Genomic DNA, 12,875 nt, shown 5'->3' on the forward strand with positions numbered 1-12,875 from the left:
CCCCGCTTTTCAGCGCCTTGCTGCGCTCTGCTCTCGGGCTCTGTTGCTGGTGAGGTGTTTTTTTCCCTCAAGTTTGTGCTTAACGTCTGCTCGGGTCTGTCACACGTGTGTGCGCACCCCCGGTGCTCTCCAAAGACCGGGCTGCGACCCTCTGCTCTCAGAAGTAGGCAGAGACCGGAGGAAAGGGCGCAGCGGAGAGCAAGCTAAATGTTGCTGATTTGCCCTAAGCATCCTCTCACTTCATCCTGTTGTTCGGTGGCGTTTACCGCATCGTGCACGGTCCAGGCTGTACCAAACAGCCTCCAGGCACAGACATCAGCTGACGCGTTGCTTGTTGGAGGGCTGAGTTCCTTGGGGCAGTACCTGCCTCGGTGTGCGCAGCGCACACAGCACAACCTGCGGTAACATAGCGTGGTCAGCGCCCTGTCGTCCACATGGGGTGTGGGTGTGGGTGGGGGAAACAACCAAGCGTTTAGCATGTTCTTCGCTTTCTGTATGACAAATACAGCGTGTGTGCGAACGCTGATGTATGCACACACGCATGCTTCCTTTACCCCAAAATGCAGTGTTTTGATGTCTTGTTATCTGGGCATTAATTGAAAGCTGATGGAGTAAATACCTCAAAAAGAGTGTTTAAGCATGAAAAGGTTCTTGGCTTTTCTAGCATTAGTCAATTTTTGTTCAAAGTCATTCTCCAGTGTAAATTATCAAAAACTTTGGAGAAGTCTGAGCTGAAAAAAAAAGTCAGCATTGCCTGCGTGGCTCTTGCTTTGGGCGGTTTTACAGAAGACTCTGTTATAATTCTTTCCATTATTAAAGAGAGCTAGTTATTAGAACTTATAAAATTAGTGACTATACTTTGATGTATTTCCAGTAATATCAATTTCTCTGGTTATTACAAACATGCTTACTACCAAATTTTTATTGATACTTGTTAGGGTTTTATATACATGTTAGGTAGGGTACGTACCTATCTGTACCTGTAACTGGCAAACTATCGTATTGCAGAGTTTGCATATTTTCCCAACAAAACATAATGAGACAACCTTTTTTCAGGTTCAAAGTATAATCAATTATTCATATTTTCTGAGGAAGCAGCTCAGTAATGAGGGAAGTAGGAATCAGCCTGGAATGTCAAATCATGCAAATTCACTTGCTCAGTGATGTCTCTGCCAGGACGCTTGACAACAGAGAAGCACAGCAGGTCAGGCAGCAAGTAGTAACTCTCTTTTACTTTTGTAACTGGCAAAATTCTAAACAAACTAAGACACAATAGCTGAGCAACTTAAAAGATATTAGGTCTAGCTAATATTAGAACAAGAAAAAACAGTGTTATCAGTGCTTGCTGGGATACAAAGTGAATTAGCAAAGGTAATACTAAACCACATAGTGACTTCCTTTTGTTTTGGCATCTGTGGCTCTGCAAACAGAGGCTTGATTGTACAGGGAAGTTTGCATATATTACAGATATTACAGACCATTCACAGGATTAACCTGAAAAATTGTATTTTCAGTCCACTCCTGTCTCTCTGTAGCTGTATAGAATTGCTGCTTTATCTGTCAGATCTGTGTTAAACTGAATGATTTTTCTAGTCTTGGAGTTTATGCTCAGTAAAAAATGTATGTACAAAATTATTTTTTATCTGATCAGTCTGTTCACTGAATTTTAAGGGGATCAAGGTGAAGAAGATCTGGACTTAGGTATTTAAATCTTGTTAAACCAGAATTTTAAGTAAAAAATAATTACTAAAATGTTAGGCTGGTCTGGAGGGGGAGCTAGTGTCAAAGCAAAATGTGACTTCATTTTTTTTCTGGACTCATTCAAAAGCTTGCTGTTTGGTCATAGATTATGCTTCCAATACAATAAGGAAAACAAATGCAGATGATGCATGCTATGTATGATTGCATTAATATGCATCTGTTATAGGATGAATATAACCTGCAGGTGATGTGTGTGGTTTTTAGGAAAATCACGCGTATGTTTTGCTATTATGTAACAACAGCCGTCTTCAAAGTTAGAAGTTTCAAGATCAAGCTCTCATAAATCATGAAATGCCAGAGATTCTTGTAAAACTGTAACCCAGCCCGTAAATACGTGGTTAAATGTTGCATTTTTCCTTACAATGTTTCTTTTAGTATATGGAGTAGAATGGCATAGATTGTGTTCAGTGAGCAACATACCTTTTTTTTCTTGGTCCCAAATAATATGTGGCCTCACTTACTATTCGTTGTGTGCTTTTCGTACTGTACCTTGTTAATTTTCTCTTTTACTGTTTCATTACTTTCAGTGTCTAGCGCCTGTATGTTTCACTAGAAACATTTTCACAGCATTCTCTGGAGATGTGTTATGTGTACCTTCATGCTGAATACCCAATTCAGGGCTCTTTTGACATGATTTTTCAAAATCTATCAGTGTTTTAATGATTTGCATGCTCTGAAATGCTTTCTCATGAAGGTCTGTCTCCCAGGTACTAACAATAACCTGGCTTTTCTTTATTACTTTTTTTTTTTTTTATAGATCACTTAACTGGGATCTGTGAATGGCTATGCTACAAAATATCTCACTGTTTGATTTGTAGTTTGATGTCTGTTGATTTAGACTGCAAGTATAAATATCTAGAGCTGTAAAGTTAGCCCCAAGATACTAAGTCAAAAGTTTTGAGTGCCCATTGAAAGACTTTTTTCATTAAGAGAATTTGCCTGTGAGGAACCAGAAGAAAATTGAATCCTCCAGGACAATATTAATCCCCTCTCTTTTTGTGTAATACCTATCTTACTAATCTCACGCTTGCCAATATTTGCAGCACATATAGCAAAGTACTTGTATAATGTAGTGTTGTTTACACTTTTAACATCTTGTTCATTAATACAGCAAAAGCACCTTGTACGTGAGGTCTTTCATCTGAGTTTTTCTTTCTTCCTACCAGTCTTCTCACCTATCTCAGACTTGCTCTGCATCCTAAATTCAAGATTTTGTTCACTGTGTCAACTATAGTTGACAGGGCAGATGCCCTGCCCTGGGAAGGAAGGGCACCCTGCAGTGATGCAGGTGGGGGACTGGCAAGCTGGGAAGCAGCTCTGCTGAAAAGACTCGAGGGTCCTGGTGGGCAGCACGCTGAACGCAGGCCAGCAGCTGCATGCCCCTGCAGGAAAAGGCCAGCGACATCTCAGGCTGTATGAACAGCGCAGCCAGTGGATAGAGGGAAGGGATTATCCCTCTCCGTTGGGGCTCATTAGACCACATCTACAGTACCTTGTCCAGTTTTGGGACCCTCGATACAGGGAAGATTGATTAAACTGAAGTGAGTTCAGTGGAGGACCACCAGGAGGGTTAGGGAGCTGGAGCACTTGCCCTGTGAGGAGAGGCTGAGAGAGCTGGGTTTGTTTGGCAGGAGAAGAGGAGGCTTCAGGGGGATCTAACAACAGCCTGCTGGTACCTTCGAGGAGATCACTGAGGAGATGGAGCAATGCTCTTTACTGAGCTGTATGGTGGGAGCGCAAGAGTCAGTGGTCATAAGTTGAAGTAAAGAAGGTTCAGACTGGGTGAAGAACTTCCTCTGCATGATTGTAGTCGTGCTGTGGAAGTGGTTGCTCAGAGCAGCTGTGCAGCCTCTGTCTTACAAGTTTTCAAGACCCAGCTGAATAAAGCTGAGCAACTTGGTCTGATCTCATAGGTGACTGGAGTTTGAATAGGAGGTTGGACTCGGGACCTCTAGAGGCCTCTTCCAACCTGTGCTGTCATATGAGTCTAAAACTGCCGATGCCTAGCTCCCAGGGGCCTTGTGCTGGAACGCAGTCAGTACAGAGAAAATGTGTAGGTGGCTCAACTATAACATATCAAAACAAAACAACAATGAAGTTGCAGTGAACTTGACAAAAGCATCATTTGTGTGTCAGGATATACGTTTTGCTGTCTCTTAGGAAGATGCGTGTGGACCTTCAAGCACTTTTTAAGGAAAAGATAACCTTTTGTAGTGCAAAAGTGTAGCTTTCTGTAGCTTTCTTTGGAAAGGAGGAAAAAAAAAGTATGTTTCACATAAAAAGAAAACACTGAAGGAGCTCAGCTTTGATATGGACACCTGGCACAGAATGGGTCATCTTGGAAAGCCATTGAGAACTTTAAAAAAAAAAAAAAAATTCTATAGGGTATTATCTGGCAGTCTTAAAAATGGGTGATCTTTCTGGATCGTTTGTCATGATAGATAAGTTAATTCATATTATGCAGCTCATAATGCATCATTTCAAGGTGATGATTTTCAGACTATCTATTAAATCAGTTGCAACCAGTTTTCACCCCCTTCACTCCCCCCTACTCCCCCATACATGATATACTAGTTCTGTCACATAGTTACTGTTTCTTCCTCTTATTTTCTAACCTCCCTCTCTCCACTGTTCCAAGTTTTCATGGAGGGATGAGGATCAAATAAAGGAGGAGAAGCTGTCCTAAGATGCAAGAAGCCCAGTAGTCATTTTAAGACTTTGGACTATAGATCTGCAAATCAGGAGAGCTGTCTGTAGCTACTATTAAATGATAGGTTGGGGATCTTTTTATTTTATTTTTTCTTATTTTATTTTTGTTCAAGTATGAGATGCTACTTGAGGAAGTCTTTGAATAATCCTTTTCTGAAGTTTTTGCCCTGTTATTTGTATGTGCTAAACTGTAGTGCTTAGGACACCCTCCTGAATCACCCACCCCGTTGTTTGCTTCATAACTGTATAATGTTAAGGTGAATCATTTTCTGTAATGCTAGAAAGTTTCTTTTGCAAGACAGTAATAGCAATGCATATCACCATGACATTATTAATTCTGCAAGGTAAAGACTGTTTTTAGAAGCCTTGGAATATTGCCGTGAATATCTTATGGAAGCTAATTCTGGCTTGCTGTGTGTGAGAATCTTCCTTCAAAACATTGCTCTTCCATGAGTTTTTTGTAAAACAACTAAGAATTCTATTCCAAGAACCTCCCAATGTTTATCTTTAGTTTATTAAATTTCTTATCTTGAACTTTACCATAATTTGGCTAGATAGAATTTGAACAGTGTCATAACTCTTTATGATAAATCTGATTTCATGACTACAAATGCACTTTTCAAGCTCTTTGGAGATTTTTTTCAATTTTTTGGAGGTGTGCGTGTGTGTAGTAAAGCAAAGAGATGTGCCATGCTGTTTACTGACTGGTTCATAGAACTCAGTTTTTTAAAAAATGAATTTGCTACATTATCACTGTATTCAATTACATAAATTTCTTTGTTAAACTCTTTGCCAATGAGGAGGTTTCTATTGACCAAGAAGCAAATGACCTCTTTCAAAAACGTGAACTTTCAGTAAAATTGCCCAGAGCCTTTGTCTTTAGCTCCCTGCCTCAATTTATGATGATAAAATATGGAATATAGTTGAAAAATATGTATGTGTTTCTTCTGTGCTGTGCTACGCTGACATCTAGCCTCTTTCTGGGTGTTTGCTAGGCAACTTCCTCTGACAGTCCGTATGGTTATTCACACATTAGATGGTTGCGTAGTTGAGAATGAACAGTTTTTGCTGTTGCAGTATATGTAGTATGGTGATCTTCTCTTTCTCCCTGTCGAGTAATGCTCTCTTGGCATGTAATTGCTAAAGGTTTGAATGCGTAACAGAATTTTGATATATTGGTAAATATTTTTTGCATTTATGCTTCACTCTTGTTGAAAAAATATTTGATAAATATATTATCGTGTAATAAGACTTGATTTTCTTATGATGTTGTCATTTACTATAGTCACTGTAAAAGAGTTTTTATTCCAGGTTAGACCTCTGCTGTAGTCAAGTGAATTGTTCAAGAGCTAGTGACATCTATCGCCAAACGTAGGGAACTGGTAGGGAGCAGTACGGCATTTCTGCAGGCATGATGCTGTCTTGCTCAGGGAAGTAGAATGATGGGGCTTAATATTTGAAACGAAGGCATCTAATTCATTTATCTGAAGACATAATTGCAGTGCTTTCTGTATTTTTACTTGAGAAAGTTGTTTATATTTTGAAAATATAATTATGACTTATACCTAAGTCATACTGACTTGGTGAAGACATCCATATAAAATTTTGAATGTGTCTTTCAACCAATTAATTAGGAAGATAAATGATTGATCTTGATGGCTTATTGTTTTTGTAGATTTGTCTAACTTTTTATTTCTGAAAATCTCAGCTAGTGGATGGAGATATGGTTTAGTGTCCCATCAGAAGTGTCAACCAAGACATCAATTGCATGGTTATTTTTGAAAATAAATGTGAAAAATAGGAAATAGAATCGTATCCCATTAGCTTGAGTGCTGTTTCGAGAGCTCATGAAGATTCGTCTAAGGAGCCTTCCTCTGACTCTCTTAATGTTTATGTAGTCAATGTAAATATGGAAACACTTTTTCACAGTTTATTTAAATATATTTTGTCCTGACACTGATATGAAATGTTGCAATATGTTCACACTGTTTTAGACAGCAAAGATGTATCCTGGGAGTTCATAAAGATTGTTGTTTCCTGCTGAGAAGTTTGAGTAGTGGGTGTAGTTCAGTAGCACCTGCAGGTTAAGCATATTCAGCCGGTACAGTTTTGGGCATATGGAGGGGTATTCCAATGACCTGGCTTCTAACGCAGTAAAGAATTGCTTGTTCTCCTAATGGTACTCTGCACCATTTCTGTTATTCAAGCGCTCCTCCAAGTCATAAACAGAGGATCTGTAGATTGATAACCTTTGGTAGCAGCTTTTCTCCTGAAGTCTCTTGCAAATGTGTAGTATTGTTGTTTAAGCTTTTTAACCTCCCTGGCAGAAGCAACGACAGGTAGATTGATTATTTCTTTATCTGGTTTAGGCATTTCTTATCGGAAGAGATGACAGCTTTAACTGTGCTTTTTGAAATAGTAAGTGCTTTGGAATGAAAATGTATGGAATGCTCTTTTGGACAGCTCATTTCTTGGTTGTTGCTCAAAAATATTGTACCAACTTAGTGTTTATTAACTGCCATCACTTGGTTTTGAAGGGTATCTAGAGCTCAATGGTTCCCTTAGACTATGGTTTTTTTTTTTTTTTTTTTTTACTGCTATGCTAGGTTAAATGTAATTATAGAGAAAAATGTGCTGTGAACTGCGAATTCCCATCTGAGAATTCTTCAGCTGTGCTTAGATGTACTGTGTGAAGACCTTACTGAATTACGAAGGTGAACAGTCCCAGGTGTGCACAGTTAACATGAAGTAATATAAAAAACAAACAAACAAAACAAAAACAGTATGGCAGTATTTAAGGAAAATCAGTATAAAGACTTTTTGCAGTGTATTAGTAGCACATATCAGCGTGAAAAGTTTCTGCTGGACTGCTTAAACTGAAATGGAATATTGTTTCTCTCATTGTGATTTCTAGTGGCATTTATAATATTGGGGTAATTGCTGAGAGTTACTTGGTCAGCATGTGTACTGTGGAGAAAAGATACTTGGCAAGAGGAGCCATCGGTTCTTGAAGAATCAGTCTGAGCCTCAACAAGATGTTTTGTCTCTCTGCTATCTTTTATCTAGCCCTTTTCAGCTTTAGACTTTCTATTTCCTGACACAGACTTTTGAAGCACAGTGACAGGTTTGTCCTTCCTTATCCAGTAGGCTCACTAATGAGTCCAATGATGGACAGCGCTGTTGTCAAACTGCATCTCTGTAAAACTGTGCTTATAGTAAAAGCTACTACAAAATGTGCTTTTACATCAGACTTAAGATGGCATCTCAGTGTTTTTTCTTTCATTCTTCCCTGTTTTCTCCTATATACTACCTTTTTCTTTCTGACGATTTTTTTCTTGGGATCAGGATTTAGCAGAAAACCCAATTTCGTAATTCTGTATTCCTCCTTGGTGTCTGAGTACCACCCTGTCTTAGTGCCTCTGTCAATGCCTCCTGACTGCTATAGGAAAGAGTGATCTATGGCTAAGAAAAAGTTGTTATGAAGGAAAACAGAGGTGATTGGTGTAATTTACAAAGTTCTTTGCTGTATAAAAGCTGGATTATCCTCTAATCTAATACAGGTCACTTAGGGTAGTTTGTAACACAGTCATTGGGTAGTGCAGGGAAACCTACACTGCTACAGATACCTACTTGTTTTGGGAATGAATGAAGGACTTAGTTGGGGAGCTTCATACACTGCAGACTGAAAGAGAGAAGTAGATGAAGTTCAGCTGGATTAAACTAAACATGTAATTTTGAAAGTGATATTTGCTTTTTATCACTAAGTAGGAAAGATGTATAATTTTCTAGAAATTTCCTTCAAAAATTAAGCATCAAAAGAGTAAGAGAGGAATGCAAGATTGCCTAATGGATAGTAAAAGAAGAGGATAAGAAAGGAGCAGAAGCACTTCAGGAGGAACCTTCATGCATACATTTAGCAATAGTTTCTTCTTAATATCATACTAGTTTAGTCTATTTATTGGTATGCACATTCAAGGAAAAGGTATGTAACAAAATGATTGTGCCAAAATGAGCAACTTGACAGACCCGAAACTTCTCTGAAATTAAACCTGTCTTAGAATTAGTACATGTTTTTTCCCTTAACATCTAGGCTCCTTGAAGTTTGTACTTCCTTTGCTGTACTGAATCATAGAAATTTCATGTTTTTTTGTGTAATATTCATGCTAACAGAATTATATTGAATAAAAATTTTCAGCTTTCTTCATTATTGGGCATCATCAGCTACCTAACAACTTTTGACAAGGTCTTTCAGGTTTTCGTGGAGCTGTCTCTTATTAAAAATCTCTGACCGTTTCTTTGATCTTAATTGGTAGAGTCTCAGCTCTGATAGTCTTCTCGGCCTTTTTTTGAGGATCTACCTTTTTATTAGCATGTGTCTGATAAACACGAAGCTGCAGCTCTGTCTTGCCCCGAGGGAAGGAGTAGTGTTGTCTCTTCCTTTTTTCTCAGCTTCCTGGATGCTGAATGCTGCTGGCAGCTGTTCATAGCCTTCCCATGGAGCAGCAATGGCAGCAATATGAAATTGATACCATCTTTGAAATGTGCACAGCTGCTGGGATGGTTCTGAATCACAGCAGTAGAGTTAACCTCAGTCTTGTTAATGTCACCTTACTGATATTTGACTAATCAGTTAATAAAAGCAGAGTCACTGAAGCTGTTTGATGATAGACTTTGGAATAAAGTGCTGTGATTTTTATTTGGTTATTGTTTGAAAAACTTAAAGTGAAAGATGACATTATGTAGGGATATTACTGTGTATACTAGTTCCTGGTATAATTTCCATAGCAATATCAAACTGGGGGCTCACTGTGAGTAGGTTTGAATTACTTACCTTTTTAAAAAGGAAGAAAAAGAAAAAAGACAGGAAGCAACAGGGAACAACTCTGTGGCACAAAATATGATGCTATTTTTCTTTTAATCTGCTACTATATGAATTGTTTTAATATGCAATAAAGGATTCTTAGTAGTTCTGTTGGCACTTATGTGTTAACTTCCCTGAGTAATGTGTGCTTTGGTATTTGTAGGGAATAACAGGTCTCTGTAGTGGGTAGTAAGGTGTGTATGTATTAATTTTAAAAGAACTATCTCCCTAATATCTTAAGTTTGATAGGCTGAGTCAAACCCCACAGTTTAAAATAGTTCCTCGTAATTAATACCAAGGACCACTACCTTTTTATATATAAATGCAAAATTTGAAAAAAAATATTTTTGACTTACAGTTATCTTCCTTTTTGTTGCATTTTTAACATCACTATTGTTTTTCAGTGACTTGCACGGTACTTTCTTTCTTCCTCTGTGAAACTTGCTGGTTTTCATCTTAGATTTTTTTTCTTGCTGGCACTGTCAAACTTTGTCTTCCTACCCTTCTCTTTTATAGGGTAGGCCTTCTATTTTGAGCTAATAACTGTAACCTATAACAAATAATCATGAGGCTGTACTGCACAAATAATTTCCTTCCTCAGGTTTAAGCAGAGGTTTGCTTCTTACTGAATTTCTTGACCTTATTTGAAGACAATGGGTTTTGCCAGCGTTTCAGCATTTATTCATTCTTCATGGTGCCTGTGTTCTCAGTTAAGAAATTTCTTAGTTTGGCTTTCCTGACAGTTTTTTTTCAGTCTTCTCTTTTAGTAGCCTTTGTTTAAGGACAGTTGTCTCATTGTCCTTGTTTCTGAATTGTTGTTAGATTTCTGAAGATGGTTGCTTCTTTTCTTTTTTTGCACTTCTTCCCTTTTCTTAGTTTTGTGTACTCTTCCAGATTTATCTGCACTTAGTTTTTATTTTCTTAAGATGGTTTGATTTCAAATCCCTTTTGGCTGCATCAACACTAATAAAGCGAACCATTGTCTGGTGTTGAGGACAGCTGGCATGGAATGAGATTTGCTCATTCTGTTAATCTCTCGGCTTTCAAAGCAGGTAGTTGCATGCATAGTACCACTTGGAAGTTTTCCTGGCTATGTGATAACCCTAAGAGTGTTCCCAAGGGTTATTTAGAAGAGTGCAGTTGGCCTTTACCAAAAGTATTTTGGGGCTTGTTCTAACGCGATGATTTGCATTTCAGTGTCTGGGAAAGTTTCAGGCGCTGGTATATTGATGCAGATTTTTAGGTTCGCTTTCACAAAACTAATAGTCAACCCAGTTACTAATTAGAAGTAAATTCAGCTATGTCTGTGATCTGCTTCCTGAAAGCCCTATTCTGTGGTTCATTAATACTAACTCTGGTGCTTTGAATGATTGTGCTAGCTGTCTAGAAGAAAAATATAATCAAAAAGAAACAAACCACCTCTCCCTCATCCACTTAAATTTTCTTGTTTGGCAATTTTTACTGTTCTTTGCTCTTCATCACTGTAACATTCTTATTTTAATGTTACGTGGAGACTTTCAGAATGTTTGGCTTCTGTTACAATCTGGATCTCAGAACAAGGGTATGAACCTTAGATATTCAGGACAAAATTTCTTACTTTACTTGTTTTTTAGCTATATCTGTCCTTCCTGAGCCAACTGTGCCTTCTAACTTTATGTAGTACCCCACTAAACGTGTTGTCAATTGAGTGATATTTTTGTTTACATTCTGAGATTTCCAGCTCTTGTTTTATTCTCCATAGTTTTATCATTAGTTTACAGAGATCAAGAAAATTCTGAAGACACTCTACAGTTTGCTGTTGTTCCTTACCTGTGATCATTTAACTATGCTTCCACTCCTCACTTTGGAGCTGAGAACTAGGTTAGCATTTGTAAGCCCTCTTACTTTGTTAAAGAAGGAAGTCTTTGCCTTTAGTTTGCTCATTGGTGATACGAATGACAGCAGATTTTTAGCTTGCCAGGCTGAGAAGCACAGATGGCACTTCACATGGTTGAGAAGAAGTGGAACTCTGGGGAAATGAAACACAACATACGTTTTCCTGGATTTGAGAGAGCTAAGAGAGGTCCAGTGCTTCCTGCCTTTTCCCTAATTTTCACGAAATCTGTGTTACACATGCAAGTGTGTAATGTAGTAGCAATGTCACTACAGCATACGTGAAACTTCGTCGAGTGAAAAATCTAGAGGTAGGGGTACTCCCAGATCTTCCTTCTGGGAGCGTTGTGATGTGTCAGTGAGAGCCATGTATTTTTGAAATAAAAGGGAAAAATGAGTCAAATGACTGGCCTAATGCCTCTTGAAAGAGGGGAGCAGGAAAGAGCTTAGCAAAACTATAAAGTGTCCAGTTGCCTTATTTCATTTAGGGTGATTTACCGATGCATAACAAATATTTAAAACATGTTTTTAATATTGGGGATGTTGTTCAATAACTTAGTTATTAGGCGCTTAAATATGTTCATAAAGGAAATGTGTTAATTATATACCGCTCTGGGTACTGTATCGGTTTTGTTGACTGTTCTATATTTATGCTCTGAGAAACCATTGTGTGTGAAATTTTTGGTATCACGAAGTGACTTTATATCTTAGACCATCTGTTTTATGTTTTCTTCCAGTAAGGATAAGCACTTTGATACTGAACTCAGTTCCTAATTATTATTTGTGCCACTGAAAACAGCACTGGCATAGAATAAAGTCAGAGTGCCAAAGTTCTACCTGAAAAGGGGAAAATGTAAGCGAGGAAAGCCTTGTCATTTAGGCTTGTTTGGAGGACTTGGAGGGGAATATAATGCTTCTAAATCTGCATCTTGTCTGATTAAAGTAGAATTTTGTTAAACAATTCTGTGTCCTTCTCAAACCTGCAGTAGTCAAAGCTTGTTTAAAGGGGAACCTTTACTACAAACTGAGCAGCGGAAAGAATCCCTTGCACTTCACTGCATAACAGCTAATTCCTGAGAGCCTTTATCCTCTCTGCAGGATAAGTTAGATGTTTTGGATTGAATCCTTAAATATTATGGGTTCAGTATATTCTAGCTTTTCTTTAGCTCTTAGTAGTAATGAATCTTAGACTTATATAAAGATTATTTTACCCATACAGACTATTTTTCTCTCTGTTCCCCTGTGTTGTATTTTCTTTCGATGTTTAAGGAAACCTACTTACTGTTAGCAACTAAAGCTGGTATCAGACAGGTGGGTTGATGGGTATAAGAGAAATTAAGTTCCTTTTTTTTTCAGCTAAATAAATGCTTCACCATTGAAGTAACATTCTCTGATTTTAAACTTGAAAGCACTTGTTTGGAGCCTCACTTGGTTTACTGGAGGAATAATTTTTTCCTTGTTTTTGTTTATCACAAGTGGAAAAAAATGTTCATTGTAACAATGTAGCTCATGTTGTTGTTCTGTGTTTTTTAATGATTTTGTTGGAATAAATTTATTGTCTTACGTAATATTTTTCTTAACATAATTTAAGTCACTTCACTGCCAGCTACTTGAAATAATAGAGCCAACACTGAAATGAGCAAGTTACTGACCTTGCTACAAAGCTGGTCTG

The 12,875-nt window shown here is 37.9% G+C and overlaps 1 protein-coding gene across 4 annotated transcripts in view; it reads left to right on the forward strand.

Annotated features, from left to right (window-relative positions):
* Nucleotides 1-12,875, forward strand: part of FUT8 (fucosyltransferase 8) — a 110,581-nt gene that overhangs the window by 19,740 nt on the left and 77,966 nt on the right. The window lies entirely within an intron of this gene.

The sequence above is a fragment of the Anser cygnoides genome, chromosome 5 (genome assembly GCF_040182565.1).
Source record: "Anser cygnoides isolate HZ-2024a breed goose chromosome 5, Taihu_goose_T2T_genome, whole genome shotgun sequence".
NCBI lineage: Eukaryota > Metazoa > Chordata > Aves > Anseriformes > Anatidae > Anser > Anser cygnoides.